Source organism: Myodes glareolus, chromosome 1 (assembly GCF_982192425.1).
Source record: "Myodes glareolus chromosome 1, mMyoGla1.1, whole genome shotgun sequence".
Classification (NCBI taxonomy): Eukaryota; Metazoa; Chordata; class Mammalia; order Rodentia; family Cricetidae; genus Myodes; species Myodes glareolus.
The window spans coordinates 85651975-85673053 of record NC_142026.1 but is presented as its reverse complement, the minus strand read 5'-3'; the positions used below and the strand labels follow the sequence as shown (position 1 = coordinate 85673053).

Here is a 21079-nt window from a genome sequence, read left to right as displayed (position 1 = left end):
GCTCAGCTGGGTCTTCGCCCCATCAGAGTGTGCTGTGCCCTCCTGTGTTTCTCTGTTGTGCCCGCCTGTGTTTCTCTGTTGTGCCCATTCTTCTTCTTTTGGATGGTTTCTTTCTCTGTCATGTTAAGAGTTGTCCCTCAAGATCAAATTCAAGAGTCACTGATATTTGCCATGAAATTAACAACGTCACGAAAGTGAAATGCTTGAATAAATGAAAGGAAAATCTCTTTATAACTCTCAAAGGAATTCCTCCTGGATTCCTACTAAGGCTTTAAATAGCTTCTTTTTCTTAGGAAAGTTAGAGGGCAGGATTCTGTGGCACATACAATCACATTGAGGTGAAAATTGTGGTAGGCACACTTTTATAATTAAACTATAAGGTTACGTTATGTTAACATCCACATGCTTAGCATTTGAGAAAACGCCAGAGAATTTCAGTGTTCTTAGACTATGGGAACGCACTAATGAACACGCAGGTCAATGAGACAGCCCAGGAATGACGTACTCCGGTCATGCATTCACCTTTCTCCTTCCCCTGAACATGTGAACCACCACTCCAGTTTCCCTGTACTTCAAAAGAAATCAGGAAGCAGAAATTGATAAAGGACAATTTGATAAAGGAAAGGGGGTTTGTTTATAGTTTGACCAAACAGAAGAGAACCAGAGTCCTGCTTTCTCTCAAGTCTTTCCTGTAACAGTCTTAAAATTTTGTAAAAAGGGAGAGAAAAAAAAAGACCAAGAAGGAAATATGCAGATGCTGATTTAGCCATGAGATAAGACAGAACTGTGTGAAATCTCTGCCTTTGAGGCAAGTTCCTCCTTTGACACCAAGACTCCAGCCTATTCTCACCCCCAGCATGGAATTCCTGAGGTAATTTTAAATGTTTAAGGACTATTGTTTAAGAGTTTTTGTTACCTAGTTTAACCAATGTCACAGATTAACCAAAATTCACTCCTTGCCCCTTGGCCAGACTTTCCTCCAGTCCTTAGGAGATTTGCGAATCTTCAAGATTATGGTTTCCTTGGCAAGAAGCAAGGCCGACATCAGTGCTGCCCCACAGTTCCCATGTGGAACCGCAACAAGAACAACAACCAATATTTGCTTTCAGTTGGGAACTGGGTAAGCTCCCTGCTAGGTATATTGTTTTTAAGATTTATTATTTTATTTTACATACATGAAAGTTTTGCTTACATATATGTAGTAGTAGTTTCTTATTGAGACCACCAGTCCACAAATAATGACATGAAGATTTCTTATTAATTATAAAAGCTTGGCCATAGCTTAAGCTGGTCCCACTAGCTCTTATAACTTAAATTAACTCATTTACATTAATCTATGCTCTGTCACATGGCATTACCTTTCTTTTATCTTGCACTTCCGGTTTTCTTTCTGTCTCTGGCTTGTGCAACTCTGCCTTTCTTCTTCCCAGAGCCCTCTCTGTCCCTGAAAGTCCCATCTAACCCCTTCCTGCCTAGCTATTGATCCATTCAGCTCTTTATTAAACCAATCAGAAGGCACCTTGGCAAAGACACGTCTTCACAGTGCAAACAAATATTCCAAAACACATGTATGTCTGTGTACCACATGCATGCTTGTTACCCACAGGACTTTGAAGAGGACATTGGCTGTCAGGCTCCTTGCCATGATAACCACAGACTATAATCCTATTTAGTTAAGCTCCCAATAAACTCGTTTTTGCCTTGGTTAAGATGCTTTAATTCAGCAATAGGAAAGTAACTATAAGAGAGTGACCTTTGTTGAAAACTGTATAGCAGGGGCTGGAGAGATGGCCCAGAGGGCGAGACCACTGTTTACTCTCCCAGAGGTCCCAGGTTTGATTTTCATCACCCAGGTGGCAGTTACAATGGACAGTGACTCTTGATCCAGGAAACCAACATCCTCTTCTGACCTCCTGGGGCACCAGGCATGCGTGTGGTACCCTTAAATTCATGAAGGCAAAACATCCATATACATAAAATAAATCTATTTTAAAAATTAAAAATAAAAACAGATAGCAGCAGACTCAATATATACAATGGAGGGAATTTTAGTTAAAAGCAAAGCAGGGCTGGAATGTATCTCTCTAGTAGAGTGCTTGTCTAGCATACACAAAGCCATAAATTCTGTATCCAGCACGAAATAAAATGGGCACGGTGGCCACACTTGTTATCTCAGCATTCATGGGATAGAGGAAGGAGGATCTGAAATTTAAGGTCATCCTAGGCTACATAGTGAGTTTGAGGTTACGAGAGGCCCGGTCTCTAAAACAAACACGAAGCAAACTAAACTGAAAAACCAACCAACCAACCAACCAACCAACCAACCAACCAACCAACCGCCTCTCCAAACCAAAAATACCAAACCAAACCAAACCAAAAACAAATGTTAAGGTTTATTAGGAAGTCTGTTCTTTTATCTCTAATCTGTGAAGATCAGGATGCTTTTGTTTGTATATTGTGTCTTGCACACAAGACCAGCTGAGATTGTAGAAGATAATGAATGAATAATGTATATATCTGATTATTCTTTGGGATAAAGTAATGCATTATTTCTGAAATCTTGTGCTCATGCAGAGAAGTATAGGTTACTTTGGTTCTATTTTATAGAACTCAGTGCTATCTTTGGCTATTTCTAAATAAATACGAAACAGAGCACTAAGCAAGTAATCGCCATTGGATCATGTAGGAAACACACGCCCTGCTGAGTTTTACATACTTTATTGTGGGAGTAAAAGAGAGGCTGAAGTGTGCAGCTGTCTCTCGTTTCCATGGGTTAGGCAGCTGCCTCCGCTCTCTAGGAAAACTCCCCCTCCCAATTGTGAATCACCTAGACGGAAACACACTTTGCCAGTGAAAACGCAAAAGCCAATCAACAGATCAAATCAAATAGTTTTGGGGTTCAAGGGTGGATCAGGTGTTTAGCAGTACAGAAAAGGACCAAGGTGGTGGGAGACTAGATGTTTTGCTGAGAACTGGGGGATCAAGTGTTACAGCTCAAGAGGCTTATATAGTGCAGGTAAATGTATTTCCCATGGAATCAGAAATACAAGGCGGTACAGGTAAGCCCCAGCAGCAGGCACAGTAAGTATGGGGGAAGAGCAGCTGGGAACAACAGTTTTAGAATTGGGATCCAACAGTATGTCCGATGGTTATGTCAGGAGGCTTTTTCTAACTCCGTCAAGAATGACTTCATCGTTTGTATCAGTCAAGAAAAGGTGCCTGAGAAGATGCTATGGTATTAACTCCAGCAGTGTGTTCACAGAGACTGCTACTAAGAAAAGTCTGAATTATGTTACAATATACTCTTAAAAGTTTATTTGTTATATTAGGGCTATAAAAACAGAAAAGTAGTAAAAGTCCATGAAAATGCTACAGGTTCCCCGAGGGGCACAGGGGCAGAAATGCTGCAGGTCCCTGAGTGGGGGCAGTGGGCAGCGGGCCATGAGACCACACCGCAGGTTCCCAAGCAGTGGCAGACAGTGGGTTCTGAGACCGCTAAGGCAGCTGGGTCCCAGGCAGGGAGTCCCCCTGAGTGGCCCGTGGGGCCATGAGAGACAGTGGGTCCTAGGCACAGAGCTGCATGGTAGGTGAGAGACTGGGATCGATAGGTATGCCATGAGACCATGCCACAAGTCTCTGAAGGCAGCTGATCCCTGGCAGGGAGCCATGTGGCAGGTGAGAGACAGAGACATGAATAGGAACGCCATGTAGTGTGAGGTTGGATATTTATTTAGTGGGTTATGGAAGGGAAGGTGAAAAAGGGAGAAGGTGGAAGAGCAGAGAGGCAGAGAAAGACATAGAGAGGGGGAAAAGGGAGAAGTGGGGAGAAGGAAGGGAGGCAGAACCTGCCTCTTTGGGAGAGAGACAGAAAGGAAGAGACCTAGGCTGCAGGCAGGAAGTAAGATCTGCCTGCCTTCAGGTGGAGGCTGGGGGAGTGACGGGGCTTGTCTCTTAAAGGGACAGGACAGATCATTCCAGTACATATTCCAACAAAGTATTGAAAAAATTGTTTTTAAGGAGTTGGTTAATAAGAGAGGGGAGAGAAGTGGGGATTAGATAGATAGATAGATAGATAGATAGATAGATAGATAGATAGATAGACAGACAGATAGAATATTTGACCAGAGAAAGCAGGATGATTTGATTATTAGCCAAATAATTAGATTAGCCAAAAAAAAAAATCAACTTTGAAGGCTTATAAGAGTGAATTATGAAAGGTATTTTGAAAAAAAAAAACCTTTTACTATATTCAACTTCTGGGACTCCAGGCAGAAATACTTTCAGAAATTCCTTTATAATACCCATACTATCAGTAGAAAGAGGGGAAAGAAAAACTCTGTCCTTTTCTATGACGAGTAAATGGCTAAGGATGTCTGGCATGAAGAGGGCAAAATCACAGAATGCAAACACTTTTCTTTCAAACCAATGACATCTCTCCTAACAGAAAGAGGAACCAGAATTTTAAAATTGTTCATTGCATTTTGAAAACAGTATATTTATTTTGGTCACTGTTAACAAACCTAGCACATTGGAGTGCAGAGTTTACAACGCCAGTCTGTAGTGTAGGAAATACACATCATTTAGAAGATGTGTGACTCTGAAAAGTGTGCGCTCCTCGCGAAAGGACACTCACGGATTTGCTCCAAGAATTGAATGGACTCTCGGGTAGTGACAGACCTAACAAAACTTGGGGGTCATCTCTCTTGCCTACGGCAGTAGTCTAGATTGGATTGGCAGAGGAAGAGGAAACGGAGATTTTTGTTGCTGCTGCTTTTAGTAAGAAGTTAAGTTTGCTTTTTCTACAATGCACCTGAGAAGGAAGACTAACTTTGTGTCTTTGGACTTACTGTTCAGAACAAAAGGTACAAAAAAATTAAGAGATAAAACCCACTCTCTGTCCTTGAAGGGCTTTGTAGAGGCCATTGTTGACAAAAATCCAAGAAGACAAGCTTCGTTTGGGATAGTAAATGCCTTCTTGAAAGGAAAAGGCGTAAACATTAAAATAAACTACTGCCCTTTGAAACCTCTAAAAGGATGTACGAAAATTAAATTTCATAAATGAACTTCTGATGTTTAAAACAGTTTCAATAAAAAAAAAATCAGCATCGGAAGAAATAAAAACACCAGCGGTTTGAAGCGGTTCGAGTTGCTTTGTGTGAGGTGATGGCCTTCTCCGCTAAAGCACCGAGTCCCAGATGTTAGTGTATAATGATTTATTTGGAGTCTTGTTAAAAGACAAATCTGCATTTGTGAGAGGAGCCCAGGTAATATTGCTTCCCCTGGTCCGGAACCCACACTGCATACAGCAGAGGGCCAGACAATGGCTTTGTTAAGCCTGATCTGATCCCGTGTGGGCTGTGTGGGAGTTGTGAGTAGCTTGGCCGCAGTGCGGTGTTTCTGACAACTACAAATTATTCCAACCTTAGGCATAGACTGAAGCTGACCCGTGCCTGGCAGTGCTCGGCCGTGCCCCTCTTCGCAGCTTCACTGTCTTCCTGGTGCTGAATTTTCCACCCACACCGGGCACCGCGTGATGCTCATACTGAGCGGCGACATCCACAGATACTTCTGGAAATGGCTCAGATTCCAGGTGGTTGTAAATTATGAACTGCAGTGTTTTTTCTGCGCACACAGTCTTAACCTTACAGAAACGTAATGGAAAGCATAATTCCATATTTTCTTCCTGTTATTCTTCAGCGTGTAAATACCCAGTTACTATGTCTATGGATTGTCTTATGTTGGAACGTTTGAGTTTTAAAATTACTGTTTGCTAACTTGAGGCTCACAAAAGCTGTTAAATGAAGATAACTCAGGATCGGAACAGAATTTCTGCAATGGCCCTGAACAGTTTGTTTGGTTTTTTTTTTTTCCATTTTGTACTATGAATTTATGTGAAGTGGTGTTTCTCAGCAGTGATGATTATGAAATAAAAGCATTTGGAAAGCATTGACAATGTTCTACATCTGTAGTGTTGAATATCCAGCCAAGATTTAATTGTTTATAAGAATAACTAATCATTAAAATTATAATTTTTTTCTTTTTAATAAATGACAAAAATTACCAAAATATACCAAAGGATTATCATAAAATAGAATTCTTTGTGACTTGTTATTAATAAATATTTTGTATGTTTTTTATTTTTATTTTTGAGACAGGGTCTTGCACAGACCAGGCTAGTTTTGAACTTGTTATACAACTGAAGCTGGCCTTTATTTCTTTTTTCTTTCTTTTTTTCTTCCTTTCTTCCTTCCTTTCTTTCTTCCTTCCTTCTGTCCTTCCTTCTTTCCTTCCTTCCTTTCTTTCTTCCTTCCTTCCTCTCTTTTTCTTTTCTTTTCTTTTTTTTTGAGACAGGGTTTCTCTGTGTAGCCCTGGCTGTCCTTGAACTCACCGTGTAGACCAGGCTGGCCTCCAACTCACAGAGATCTGCCTATCTCTGCCTCCCAAGTGCTGGGATTAAAGGTGTGCACCACCACTGTCTGGTTTACCTTTCTCAATTTTAATAGTGTACCCTTTCCAGTAGATTTTAAATATTTTCCTATCTTTGTGAACAACTAGTATTCCATATATCCCTTCCCACTAGGATTGGGAAATGAACTAAGGACTTCATCCATACTTTATAAATCTTCTATCACTGGTCTGTATTCCCAATTGTCTTTCTTTTGAGGCAGGGTCTCACGAAATATTGGCTGGTTCCAAAGTTGGGATCCCACTGCCTTCACTTTCAGAGTGGTTGGGAATTAGTAGGTGTGTTCCACTATTCCCATCTACCTTCTTCTATATAAGTTGCCATTAACTTTAATCAGGTATCTTTTAGTCTAGATTCCTTTAATTTACTAAACATTTGTCTCAATTTGCATTAATTAATTAATATACCCAATCGGAATTATTTATTAAGTGTTCATAATATGTTTTGTTCTTTTAAAAAGAATATGATGATGGGATGTCCCGGGCGGCTCGCGGAGTCCGGCAAGGATGGCCGTGAGTCCCTGCAACGCCATGCGGCCGGGGGAATTAGGCGGGCGGTTACGGCGGATAAAAGACTCATAGGACATAGTATTATTTAAAGAAGAGGGAGACATTTATTGCTTAAAGAAGAGAAAAACAGAGAGACAAATATAGACAAATATAAAGACATAAAGACACAGAGACAGAGAGAAACGTGTGCACACGACAGGAGACAACCACACAAGAGAGAGAGAAAGATGGCGAAGGGGGAGGTCAGAAGTGGCTGGGTGGGCGTGGTTAGTTCTTAAAGTGACAACAGAAGACTAACAATATGGCCGGAGCAGCACGTGTTTAACTTTTCCTTCGAAACTGACAGATTCTGGAGATAATGCCAGTAATTCTACTCTTTAGAAGTTTAATGATTATATGGAACCCTCACCCGTATCGCCCAACTTTTTTGATTTTTTTTTTTAATTTTGGCTTAGGGACTGGCCTTGAGAAAAAATAGCTTTTTGACAGTATGCAAATGTTTCTCTCCAAGAGGCAATATACATTTTCTTAGAGATATATTTCAAATTAATTGAAAGAAGTAATAATAAATGTACAATAATTAAAAACCAAATGCTGGGACTCCAGCAGAAGATCATTTGAGCCCAGGAACTCATTGTCAGTTTTGGCAACATAGTGAGACATCACTCGTTTCTAATCCCAGCACTCAGGAGGCAGAGGCAGGCAGATCTCTGTGAGTTTGAGGGCAGCCTGGTCTACAAGAACTGGTTATAAGACAGGCTCCAAAACTACAGAGAAACCCTGTCCCAAAAAACCAATAAATAAATAAATAAGTAAATAAATAAACAAGCCTTCTCCATTATTAATCTTTAAGAAAGAAATATGAGTTCATATCTGAAATATCCTTAAAGGCTTAGAAGAGTGTATGAAGGATATTGTTTATTATAAGTTCAACTGTTTTGAAGAATGACTATGTAATTTTCTATTTCCCTTTGAAAATAGTCACATTCAACTATTTTCTCAAACAATGTGATATCATTAATAGTTTCAAGTTAAGCAGGGCATGAGTTTTATAGTGTCTTCTTCCTTTTCCACAGTTTGTGTGTGTGTGTGTGTGTGTGTGTGTGTGTGTGAAGAACTGTGGATTAAACCGAGACTTTTATGCATGCTAAGCAAATGCTCTACTACTGAACTCTAATTCCAATTTTTTATTCCACCATCCTTTTAATTTTGAGTCAGGGTTTCTCAAAATTGTTTAGGTAAGCCTTTAGCTTGCTTTTGATCTTCTTTTCTCAACCTCCAGAGCAGTTAGAAATACAGTTTATATCACCAGGCCCTTGGGTACTTTCAGTCAATATCAATACCTGTAAATGTTTCTAAGTTTCTAGTGATGTTATTTGTTCAGAGTCGATGAAGTCCCTAGTAAATGTGTATTGTCCACATGAATATGACCCTGTCATGGATCCCATTGTCTCAGACCCACAGGAATGACAAAACCTTCCTTAGGTCAAGCTCAGGGGGACGGCGAAGCCTTTCGCTGTGTAATGCTGTGCAATGTGTCCAGACAGTATCAGCCACAGCTTCCTCTTCCCAGAAGATTACATCCTGAGACTGCTCCCTTGCAGAGATCCCCTACTGAGATTAGCAAACCTCTCCTCATGCAGCTGCACATAATAAGCTCGCAATGAGCTTCTCTACTGCATCTGCGCATGAGTACGTGGCTCACTGGGTCCCAGCTCGACATTACTTGTGACTATTCAATCCCAGTTGCCCCAGTCAGGTCCAGACCAAAGCCATGCAAGTCATGGCAAGTATTACTGATTCCTAATACAGCTCAGTCTAGTGTAAGACCATTTTATTACCTCAGTATTTAAAAATCTGTTGAGACCAGCTTCATGACCTTGAATACTGTCAATTTTAGTAAGTATTTCATATGCATTTGAAGGATATTTTCATCTTGCATTGCAGGTGCAGTATGGCCAACAAAATATAAATGCAACAGTGCTTTTGTAGACATATGTGTCATATTACTTTGTTTTGGCTTTTTTTGTTATAGTAGCATTTTGTCTGTTTTGATGTTCAATTTTGTGGATTTTTTCTTCCTTCCTTCCTTCCTTCCTTCCTTCCTTCCTTCCTTCCTTCCTTCCTTCCTTCCATTTTTAAAGAATAAGGGAGAAAGAACATAAAGAGTTGGGTAGCTATGGAGGTGAGGAGGATCTGGAAGGAAACTACAGTGATAATGTGTGTCCTGAATGTATTGTGATGAGCACAGCACTTTTCTCTGTGGTCCTCCCTTGAACTATAACCATTTAACCATGAAACAAAGCCAAAGTGAGGAATATTCTTCAAAGCACTTGATTAATGCTCCTTAGAAAAAAATCAAAATCTTAGAAAAGATTTCTATTGCTGTGATAAAACACCATAACCAATACAACTTATAAAAGAAAGCCTATGGTTTCCGGGGGTCAGAGCCCATGACGGCAGAACAAAGGAATTCTGGTAGAAACAGCTGAGAGCTTGAGTCTCACCCCACAAGTAGGAGGCAGAAAGAACACTGAGAGTGGTAAAGATGTGAAACCCCAAAGCCCACCCCCAGTAACACAGCTCTTTCAAAGGGCACACCTCCTCATCCTTCCCAAATAGTTCCACCAATTGAGGACCAAGTACTAAAATATATGACTCTAAGGGACCATTCTCACTCACCACAGGTAACCCAGCATGGGGAATAGGTTTCCGAAGGCCAGTGCAAGCACCAGGGACTGGTCTTGATCCCATTAATAGGAGCCCCACAAACAGAGCAAGCTACACAACCATCACACACATGCAGAGGGCCTACATCAGTACCATGTAGGTTCCCTAACTATTGATCCAGAGTTGATGAGCTTTCATGAGCTCAGGTCAGCTGTCTCTGACCATAGCAACTCCCAGAAAGGAAAACATTTAATTGGGGCTGGCTTACAGTTTTAGAGGTTTAGTCTGTTATTGTCCTGGTGAGAAGCATGGCTGCATGTAGGCAGAGATGGTGCTAGAGAAAGATCTGAGAGTTCTTCTTCTTGATCTGCAGGCAGCAGAAAGAGACTGCACCATTAGGCATAGTTTGAGCACATAAGACCACAAAGCCTGCCTCCACAGTGGCACACTTCCTCCAACAAGGTCACCCATAATCTGACAAGGCCATGCTTCCTAATTGTGCCACTCCCTACAGGCCAAGCGTTCAAATACTTGAGTCAATCCCCGTCAGTGTTCAGTGATATATATATATATATATATATATATATATATATATATATGTTGTCTTCATAAACAGAGCAATCGAATGCCTTCTCAATAACTTATGATATTTATGGGGCTTTATGGGACCTCTATGGCCAATGACTCAACAAGATACAAATGACTTCCAGTACTGGAGGTTTTACTTGGTGGAATATGACATCTAGTTGAGTCATTCTGTCCCCTATTATTGGTAATTCAATTTAGATTACATATATATACACAGAATATAACACACACACAAACACACACACACATGTTAGAAAACTTCTAGGGTAGTAGAAGTTTTCCATATCATTTTTCAAATGGCTTTTAATGTTTGTTGTCCCTCCCCATGTTCCCTCCTTTACCCTACTTTCTTATCCCTCCCAGTTAATATTCTTATCTGTTTCCACCTTATCTCTTCATAACACTCTATTCTCCTTCCCCTTCCTTAGGAGACTCTCCCCTCCTACCCTGGTCCCTTATTAGGTACCTGATCTCTGTGGTTATCCAGATTGTAGCATAGATATTGAAAGCTTAACAACTAACATACACATATAAGAGAAAACATGCCATATTTGTCTGTCTGGGTCTGATTTGCCTCATTCAGGATATTTTTTCCCCAGTTCCATCCATTTACCTGTGAATTTTATAGTTTTATTTTTATTAATAGCTGAATCATATTCCATTGTATAAATGTACCACATTTTTGTTATCTATTCATCAGTTGTTGGGCATCTTGTCTGTTTCCAATTTGCGTTTCTCTGATAACTAACAATGTGGAACATTTTCTTCAGTGTTTTTGTCACTATTTATCTTTTGAGAACTCTGCTTAGTTCTGTACACTGTTTTGGGTTGTTTTTTTTTCTCTTTGGATTTCCAGCTTTTAAAAAATATATTCTAGGTACTAACCCTCAATGAGAAGTATAATTGATAAAGATGGTCCAATTCTGTTGACCGTTGCATTGTCTGAATGATGGTGTCCTTTGGAGTCCAGAAACTTTTCAGCTTCACGAGGTTCCATTTAGTAATTGCTGGTCTTAGTACCTGTGCTATCAGCCTATCTCCCATGTTCTCTTCTGTCAGAAACAAGGGATCTGGCCTTACATTGCGGTCCTTAAACAATTTGGAGTTGAGTTTTGTACAGGGTGATAGATGTAGAACTATTTACATTCTTCTACAAGCCATGATCCAGTTTGATCAGCACTATTTGTTGAAGATGCCGTCTTTTTTCCAGTGTGTGTGTGTGTGTGTGTGTGTGTGTGTGTGTGTGTGTGTGTGTGTGTGGTTTTGCTTTTTTTCCTTCTTTTTCAAAATAAGATGTCAATAGGTATGTGGACTTATGACTATGTCTTCAATTCAATTCCACTGATTAATGTGTCTGCTTTTATGCCAGTGTCATGCCACTCTTATTATTGTAGCTCTGTAATACACCCTAAAATCTAAGATAATGATACCTTCAGTGATTCTCTTAATATTAGAGTTGTTTTAGCTATGCTAGGTGTTTTGTGTTTTCATATGAAGCTGAGGATTGTCTCTTCAATTTTGTGAAGAATTATGTTGGAATTTTGATGGGAACTGCTTTTGGTAGGACGGCCATTTTCACAACATTAATTCTACAGATCCATAAGCATGGGGATATTTCCATCATCTGATAGCTTCTTCAATTTTTTTTTAAAAATTTTGATTTATTTATTCTATTTTATGTGTGTACATATGCTACCTGCATGTATGCACGTGTATACTTGTGTGCCTGGCTTATCAAATCCTCCTCAACTAGAGTTAGAGCCAGCTGTGTGCCACCATGCAGGTTCTGGCAATGGAACCTGTGTTCTCTGAGAGAACGACACATTCTCTTAACCCCTGAGACATCTCTTCAGCTATCAATTTCTTTATGTTCTCAATGTCTTAAGGCTTTTATTATACATGTCTTTTTTCCTTGCTAGTTTAGAGCTATCAAAGATTTTTTCTTGTTTTGAGGCTGGTAGGAAAGGTACTGTTTCCCTGCTTTCTTTCTCAGTGTGGTTACCGTTTGTATATAGGAGGGCTATTGATTTTTGTGTGCTAATTCTGTATCCTGCTACTTTGCTAAAAGTGTTCATCAGCTATAGAAGTTTTCTGGTGGATTTTATTGTTTTTTAATGTATAAAATCATATCATCAGTAAACAAATATACTTTGACTTCTTTCTTTCCTATTTATAGTCCCTTAGTTCTCCTATTTATAGAAGTTGTCTAATGAAGAGAACCAAATAGGGTCACATGCGGTTTATTAACAGACAAATCAGAAATCAAAGTAAAACAGACTTAGTAGGAAACTCACAGGACAGAACAAAACGACTGCTGATGCAGGACCAACCAATACAACATTTTTTCTACTGCTGCCACGGTTTTTTTTTTCCCCCAAATAATATGAGCAAGGGGGCGGAGAGGGGGGCGGTCAAGATCAAGACAAGGAAATCTACCGGAACTGAACCAAGCCCGTGGGAACTCGCGAACTCTAGAAGGACGGCTGTGGAGCTTGCATGGGACCAAACTAGGCCCTCTGCGTGGGGGAGACAGTTGTATAACTTGGTTTTGTTTTTTGAGGGGCCTCTGGCAGTGGAATCAGGATCTATTCCTAGTGCATGAACTAGCTCTTTGGAGCACACTTCCTAAGGTGGAATGCCTTGCTCAGCTTTGATGCAAGGAGGGTAGGGTTGGGGCTTGGTCCTGACTCAAGAATGTTTCAGGCTTGGTGGACTCCCCACGGGAGGGCTTATCCATTTGGAGGAGTGAATGGGGGTAGGGAGGTGGAGGGGGCAGGGAGTGGAGCGGGAGAAAGGGTGGGGAGGGGGAACTGTGGCTGTTATGTAAAATGAATAAAAAATTAAAAAGGGTGGGGGACGAGAACCAAGCTACCAACCAGGAGTGCTCCTGTAACTTGCTGTCAGCTTGCCTGCCCCAAGAGAGCGAGAGTCCTTCATTCCACCCTGGTCTTTTATTCGGGTATTCGGGTACCCCTAATGAAAGCTCCACCCTTTGGGACAAGCTGCTCCTTACACAATTGGCTAACAGACCAATGACAAACTTCCTGTAACAGTTGTCCCCTGCCCTAGCTAAGACTGCAAGGACCATATTGAAACAGGTATGGAGTGGGTAGACAACCTTGTCTTGTTCCTGATTTTTGGTGAAATGTTTTTGAGTTTTTCTCCATTTAGGTTGATGTTAGGTATAGGACATTGGTCTGTAATTCTCTCACTCCTTTTTTGTTTTTCTTTGGTTTGTGTGGTTTTGTTGCCAGACTAATAGTGGCTTCATGACAAGACTGAGGAAATGTTCTTTCAGGTCCCTTTCATTTCTGTTTTGTGAGATAATTTGAGGAGTATTAATGTTAATTCTTTTTTGAAGATCTGGTAGAATTCTGTACCAAATGTGGCTCTGGGCATTTTCTGGTTGAGAGATTTTCAATTGCTGTTTCTATTTAACTAGGGGTTATGAGTCTGTTTAAATTGGTTATTTCATACTGGTAGACCATATAAACCAAGAAATTCATCCTTTTTTTCTACTTTGGTAGAATAGAAATTTTTAAAGTATCTCCTATGATTCTCTGAATTTTTTGGTGCCCATTGTAATGTCTCCTTTTCATGTCTCATTTATTCATTGGATCTTCTGTCTCTGTCTTTTGACTAATTAAGCTAAGATTTGTCAGTTTTGTTAATTTTCTCAAAGAATCAATTTTTGATTTCATTAAGTTTTTTTGTATTTTTTTGTTTGTTTATATGTTTATTTCTATTTCATTGATTTTCAACCCCAAGTTCAACTCTTTCTTTTTGGGAATTATTTCGTCTTATTATTCTAGCACTTTCCATTGTGTCAGTGTTTTTATACCAGGCACTTACTGGTATGGACTTACCTATTAGAACTGTCTTCACTGTATTTCATAGGTTTGACCATGTTATACTTTCATTTTCATTCAGTTCAAAAGTTTACATCTTCTTCTTGATTTTTGTTTTGATCAAATTTTCATTCAGTACTCAGTTTTTCACTTTCTACTGAGTTTGTATAATTTCTGTTGTTGATAGCTCACTTTTTTTCTGAAATAGGTTTTCTGGAACTTGCTTCGTAGAACAGGCCAGCCTCAAACTCAGAGATCTGCCTGCCTTTGCCTCCCAAGTGCTGGTATTAAAGGGATCCACCACCATGTCCAGCTTTGATATCCAACTTGAATCTATATTGATCGGTTAGTATGCAAGGTGTAATTTCAACTTTTAAATATTTGTTGAGATGTGTTTTGTATCTAATAGGGTCACCTTTGGAGAAAGTTTCATGATCTGCTAAGAAAGTATATTCTTTAATGCTTGGGTGGGATGTTTTATCGACATCTGCTAGGTCCATTTGATCTATGATGTTATTTTACTTTATCATCCCTCTGACTACTTTTGTCTGGAGGACCTGCCTATTTTTAAGACTGGGGTATTGAAATCACCCACTCTTAGGGAGGGTCACTCTAGATTGCCAGTTTCCCACGACAGCTCTGTGGATTCACTCCCCAGTTCTAAATCACTTTAATATGTGGGGCCTTTCCTTCCCAGGAAGCACATTACTTTCCTTTGTTGCCAGTCTAGACAACTAGCTCAGCTCCCAGCTGGGAGGACACAGCGCAAAAGGGGGAAAAACACAAAGATTCGCTTGGCAGTTTTAGGAAGAAAACACTAGAAGGGAAAATGCTAGACTCCATGTTCCCTAGCCAGTAACAGTGGTGTGGTTTTCCCCCTTTCTATTCCTTTCTCAACAACCCTGCACATGACTGACCCCTCTGTGCTGGAAGTGAGAACACTATGCTCTTGATAGAACATATAGTTCCAATTCCTGTGGTAGAAGGATGATGTCATTCATTTTGTTTGTGGTTTGGTGAAAGAAACAAATGATATTTCTCACCTCAAATTTCAGAAAGCAAAAGGAATTGTTCCCAAGAAGAACTTGTCATTTCCTTGGAGTGATTATGAAACTTGTCTGTGGTTGTGAACATTTTTTTTTCTTCTCCAGAGCAAATTCATGAAAACTTAGAATTTCCCAGACTTGAGAAATAATAGTTTATTAATAAAAATGGGAGTCTCTTTGTTTGATGGGTTCACCTTCTTGATATGATTCAAATTTTTCACACGTGCCTGTAGTGCAGATGGGAGAAATAAAAAAAACAAATGGTAAACATTTAGACACAAATTTCTTATGTTTATTTATTTGTGTGTATGATGGCAGGGGTGGGGATGAGTGCTTTTGTATGTATATGAAGAACAGAGGACAATTGTGGGAGTCAGCTCTCTGTTCTCCACGTGGGGACCAGGGAACCAAAGGATGACCATCAGACTTGGTATGAAGTGCCTTTACCCACTGAGCTGTCTCTCTTCCCCCAACGTTTTAAAATAAAAGATTGAGTGCTAGTGTGCCATGCATGGCTGTTTTTCACTTTTGGAAGTAGAAGGTAAAGGAGAAGCTTAGACGTCACATTCACTTGAAGTGTATGCATGTTACCATCTTCCAGAAATTAGAAGTTAAGGATTTCTATTGGTGAATATAGTATTATGAATATGCATGAGGGGTGCTGGGAAGATGACTCAGGGATTAAGAGCACTTGCACAAGTGTGAAGAAAGAAGTTCAAGTTCCCACCAGTGACATAAAAACGTATACACCTCTAACTCGAGTTAGAGGGAGTTGGGGGATGGCGAGGACTTGTGGGCCGGCAGCCCGGCTCCAGTCTCAGTGATAGAGCCTGTCTCAAAGGGATAAGAGAAGGATAGAGCAGAGCCCCCAACATCCTTCTCCAGCTTCCACACATGTACACACAGACCAGGGTATATATGCACAGGTCACAAGAAGAAAATCCACACATTCACCACCACTCCCACACCCACCTGCAGAAAATGTATTCAAGTGTTTCTTTAGGAATCCTTACGTTACACTTCTGGGTAGTGTATTAGACAGACAGACTTTTCTAAGGGACGAGAAAACACACACACACACACACACACACACACACACACACACAGAGATTTACTAGATTGACTTTTGTAGCAAGGCCTGGGTGATCTTGGTCATCTGCACTGGGGGAAGGCGGAGAACCCAGTAATAGCTGCTCAGTCCACAAAGCTGGATACACTGAAATGCCCATTTGATACTTTCAGCCCCTGGAAATTCACTGGTATTGAGCCCTTGTTGGAAGACTGAAGAAACCGGTATGCAGTGGGGATGACAGGAGAACAATAGAAAAGCTTGCTGAGGAAGGCAAGCAACTCCTTCTCCTTAGATGCCCTTCATTCAGTGGTCTTTGGAATGCGCTGCCTGCTCTTGGTCCTCTCCTCTCCAAGAAGCTGTGCTGGAAGGCGGAGGTATGGCTCCTAGGTAACTGGAAATCTGATCAAACCAGTGAGAAAGGCCAGCTATCACAGGCAGCTTGGCGTCCAGAGAGAAAGACGTGACAGGCTTTATTAGTGTGTGATGACTTCCTTCTACAAACAGGTCAGTTTTCAGCCAACACTTTTCACATTGCCCTAAAGGTTGAAACAAAACCAAGAAACCAAAACCAAAACCAAAATGAAAGCCACTTTCTGAAGGAGACTTCATGCAGCAGCAGGCCCCAGATTAGCGGACGAGGAGGATGAGCTCTTCAGACTCCTATTCTCTGCACATTGAACCAGCTAAGGGTCTCTGTGTTAATTGCCATCTACTGCAAGGCAAATTCTCTGATGAGGTTTGAGAGATGCACTGACCTATACGTACATCAATAAGTTATTAGGAAGTCATTTTATTTCTGTGTCTATTTAGCAGAATAATAGTTCTCTTGTAGGACCTATGACCTAATCACATGTACTTGGCCTCCTTAACAGTGCTGAGTGTGGCTTATAGCCCATGGAACCAGCCTCGGATCAGATCATAAAGCACTTGGTTACTCTCATAACATTCATGCCACTATTATATCATTTGGCACATCTCGGTAGGTCAGTCCTGATTGTCGGTCTCACAGCGGGTAACAGAGAGCACTTTCCTCCTCTGGTAGCACCCCCAGCATCTTCCAGCATTAGGAATGCTAGCCACTAGGTGTGAAGCTTCCAGGTGAGTGTCAGTGGAACTTCTCCATGTTCTTCTGTTCAAGTTCTTACTATCCAGTTCCCGAGGGTAACTAAGAGCATTGGCAGTAGCCTGTAATGTTTGGAGGTCTGTATGAGTCCATGACTAACTACTCAAAAATAGGTAACACATTCTTGGTATTGACGTTTTATTTGCTAGTATGGAGTATCTAGCTGAGGTATTGTCCCCTTCCTGCCTCTCCCCCAAATCACTCTAGGGCAACAACTTTAAAGCTATTTTTATATATGTATATATTTTCAGGACCTTGATTTAATTTTAAAAGAATATTTAGAAGCTCATCCATTTCTTTTAGATTTTCCAGTTTAATGGATTTTTCTCATTAATTTAGCCTATTTTTAAAAAGTATTTCTTCTATTTTTGAAATTTTAATATAATTACATCATTTCCCCCTTCCCTTTCTTTCTCTAACCATTCCCCTATACTCTTCCTTGCTCTTACTCAAGCTCATAGCTTCTTTTTTCAATAATCATTGTTACCTATACTCAGACACTCTCTTTAATATATAAGTATAACATGATCAGTATGTGTATGTGTTTGTTTTCAGATCTGAGCATTTGATTTTGATGTGTTCTTTTCTGGGGTTGGCAAGTTCTGCAGTTCTCAGCATTCCATAGCTGCCTTTAGCTCTCTGCGTAGAGCTGAGGACTCCTGCCTCCACCCCCTCCTCCATGTTAGCTTGTCCACTGGTGTCGTCCCCGTTTAGCTCACATTTGGGTGGGCATGTAGGTGAGACTGTGAATGTAGCTTCTGATATTACTAGGAAACAGAATCTCACAGCAAAATCCCTGATACTCTGGCTCTTACCATCTTTCTGCCCCTCTTCCACACTGATCCTGGAAACTTAAGTGTGGGAGTTGTATACTAATCCATTGGGACCAGGCTCCACAGCCCTGCCTTTTGATTGATTGGGTTTTTTGGAATGGTCTCCATCTGTTGCAGAGAAGTTTCCTTGATGTGGGGTGAGGACTACACTCATTTGGACAAATATTTATATATTTGTAATACTCCTAATTTCTTTAGTATCTACTTTAGTGTTTCTATTTTTTTTCTGTGATTTTATAAATTTGGGACTTCTCTCTTTCTCTTGTTTGGCTAAAGGTTTGTCAGCCATGTTAATATTAAATAGTCAACTCTTCATTTCGTTGTTTCTTTGTTTTTTGTTTATTTTATTTTTATTTTCAATTCTATTTCATTAATTTTAGTTTCTTTTCTTTTCCCTCCTTCTCTCCTCATATCCCTCCCTTCCTTACTTCCCTTTTATTTTTTGAGACAGGGTTTCCCTGTGTAGTCTCTTGCATGCTGGGAGTAAAGACACATGACACCATATATGGCTTATCCCTGACTTTTCTTGTCTCTTCTCATCTACTCATTTTTGGGTGTTTTTTGATTTTGTTTTTTCCAAGGCCCTTGGTACAACATTAGGTTGTTAATACAAGAGCTCTCCAGTTTTTGTTTTGTTTTTGACATAGGCACTTACTGGGGTGAACGTTCCTCTTAGAAGAGCCTTCATTGTTAATGTTAATTAGCAATTAATATATGTTAATCTGTTTCTTTTCACTATGTCCTGTAGAATTTTAAATGTTGTATTTTTGTTTTTATTCAGTTCTTATAGACTAAGTTTCTTTCTTGATTTCTCCTTTGACCCAGTTTTTATGTAATAGTCAACAAAGTCTGATATAGCTGAGGCAGGGCTAAGCCCCTTCCCACTATTTTGATCTTACCTATCCAAGACCCTGGGCTTCATGAGATTGAATCTGTCTAAAAGAGAGACAGAGCTCACATAAAGGTAATCCCAGCTCTTGGGATCCCACACCTTTAATCCCAGCACTAGGGAGGTGGAGACAGGGATGATATGTATGGCTGGGTGGAGAGAGGAATATAAGATGGGGAGAGACAGGAGCTCAGTGCAGTCTCAGCTGCAGTCTGAAGAAGTCAGTCAGAGGTCACAGTCTGAGGAGGTAGTCTAAGGACAGGATGACCCTTTTGGTCTGAGGATTCTGTAGAAGTAAAAGATCTTTCCAGCGGCTGGCTGCACTGTTTCTCTGATCTCTCAGCTTTCACCCGCTAATATCTGACTCCAACCAGGGTTTTATTAAGAACAGGTAGAATTTGTGCTACAGTTTATAGTTTCGGAGGGTTGAGAATTCATGATGGTAGAGCAAAGGCATTACGGTAGGCAGAGCTGAGAGCTCACATCTTTATATCAAAGTAGAAGGAAGAAAAGGAGCACAGCGGAAGCAGAGTGAGTTTCTTGAAATCTCAAAGCCTTGAAATCTCAGCAATGCACCCTTCTTACAAGGCCATACTTCTAATCTGTCACAAATCTGACCCATAAAGTCAAATATGAGCATATGGGTTATTCTCATTCAGACCACCCCAATGAAAACATAGAGTCCTTCCCTACATCTTTTGGCTAGTTTTGGTTTGAAGTCTATTTTTGTCAGATAGTAAAATAACCATGTCTATTTCTTAGTTCTATTTGGTTGTAATACCTTTTCTTCATCCCTTGACTGAGATGGTTGGTGTCTAGTGTTGATGGTAATGTATGTTTCTTTGGGGAAGCAAAAAAGATAGTTTCTGAGAACTAATCCAATCTGTTAATCTGTTTCTCTTCATTGAGAAAATAGTATCATTAATATTGAGCGTTATCACTGAACATTTTTGTTGACTTCTACTATTTTGTTGTTGTGGGGTTGTTTTTATTAGATTTCTTATCATTAATTTTCCTGAGATTATTTCTTATGTCCTCTTGGGTATGTTTAATCATCTCTTTAGACTGAACTCTTTCTTCTAGTTGGCTTTGAGGACATAAATTTTTAAAATTTGTTTTTATTATGAGGAGTTTTTCTTTTTCCTTGGGTTACAGCTAGAAGTTTTACTGTGTATACTTGTCTGGGTCGGCATCTGTGGTCTTTTCAAACTTACAGTGAATCAGTATAGGACTTTCTGGGTTTCAAAGTCTCCACTGATAAAAACAGGCAATGTTTTGGTGAGCCTGCTTTAGTATATGACCTGGTTTTTCTCTCTTGATTCATTCAATACCCTTTCTTTGTACTATATTCTTAGTGTTTTGATTATTATATATGGAATTGGAAATTTCTTTTCTGGATCTGTCTGTTTGGAGTTCTATATGTCTTTTGTACTTTGATAGGTGATAGGTGATAGGTGATAGGTTATAGGTGATAGGTGATAGGTGATAGGTATATCTTTCCTTAGATTTGGGAAATTTTCTATTTTACTGAAAATATTTTCTGTGCCTTTGCTTGCTTTCTTTCTTTCTTCTTCTTCTTCTTCTTCTTCTTCTTCTTCTTCTTCTTCTTCTTCTTCTTCTTCTTCTTCTTCTTCTTCTTCTTTATTTTCTTTCTTCCTTTGTTATTCTCCTTCTTTTTTAGTCTTTTGAGACAAGATTTCTCTATGTAGCCCTTGCTGTCCTGGAACTCTCTCTGTAGAGAAGGGTGACATTGAACTTAAAGATTTGCTTGCCCTTGCTTCCTAAATGCTGGGTTTAAAGGGATGTGCCCCTATCCATGGTTTTGATTTAGGTTTCTTCTCCTTCTTCTATGTCTATTATTTATAGATTTGGTCTTATTATAATGATGTCCCAGATTTTCTGCATGTGCCTTACTGTTTCTTTGTTGGCTTGTTTTAGCTTCGTCTTTTTTTAATTGAGTCATTATTTTCCTCTACTTTATCTCTGAGACTTAATATTTTCTTTCCCACATAATCCAGTGTATTTCCTCTGAGAT

The 21079-nt window shown here is 39.9% G+C and overlaps 1 long non-coding RNA gene across 1 annotated transcript; it reads left to right on the top strand.

Moving 5' to 3' along the window:
* Positions 1–976: 976 nt before the first annotated feature.
* Positions 977–5946, top strand: LOC125409855 (uncharacterized). Its single transcript, XR_007234906.3, has 2 exons — positions 977–1120; positions 5427–5946. It is a non-coding gene; the product is annotated as an uncharacterized LOC125409855 (long non-coding RNA).
* The last annotated feature ends 15133 nt before the right edge of the window (positions 5947–21079 follow it).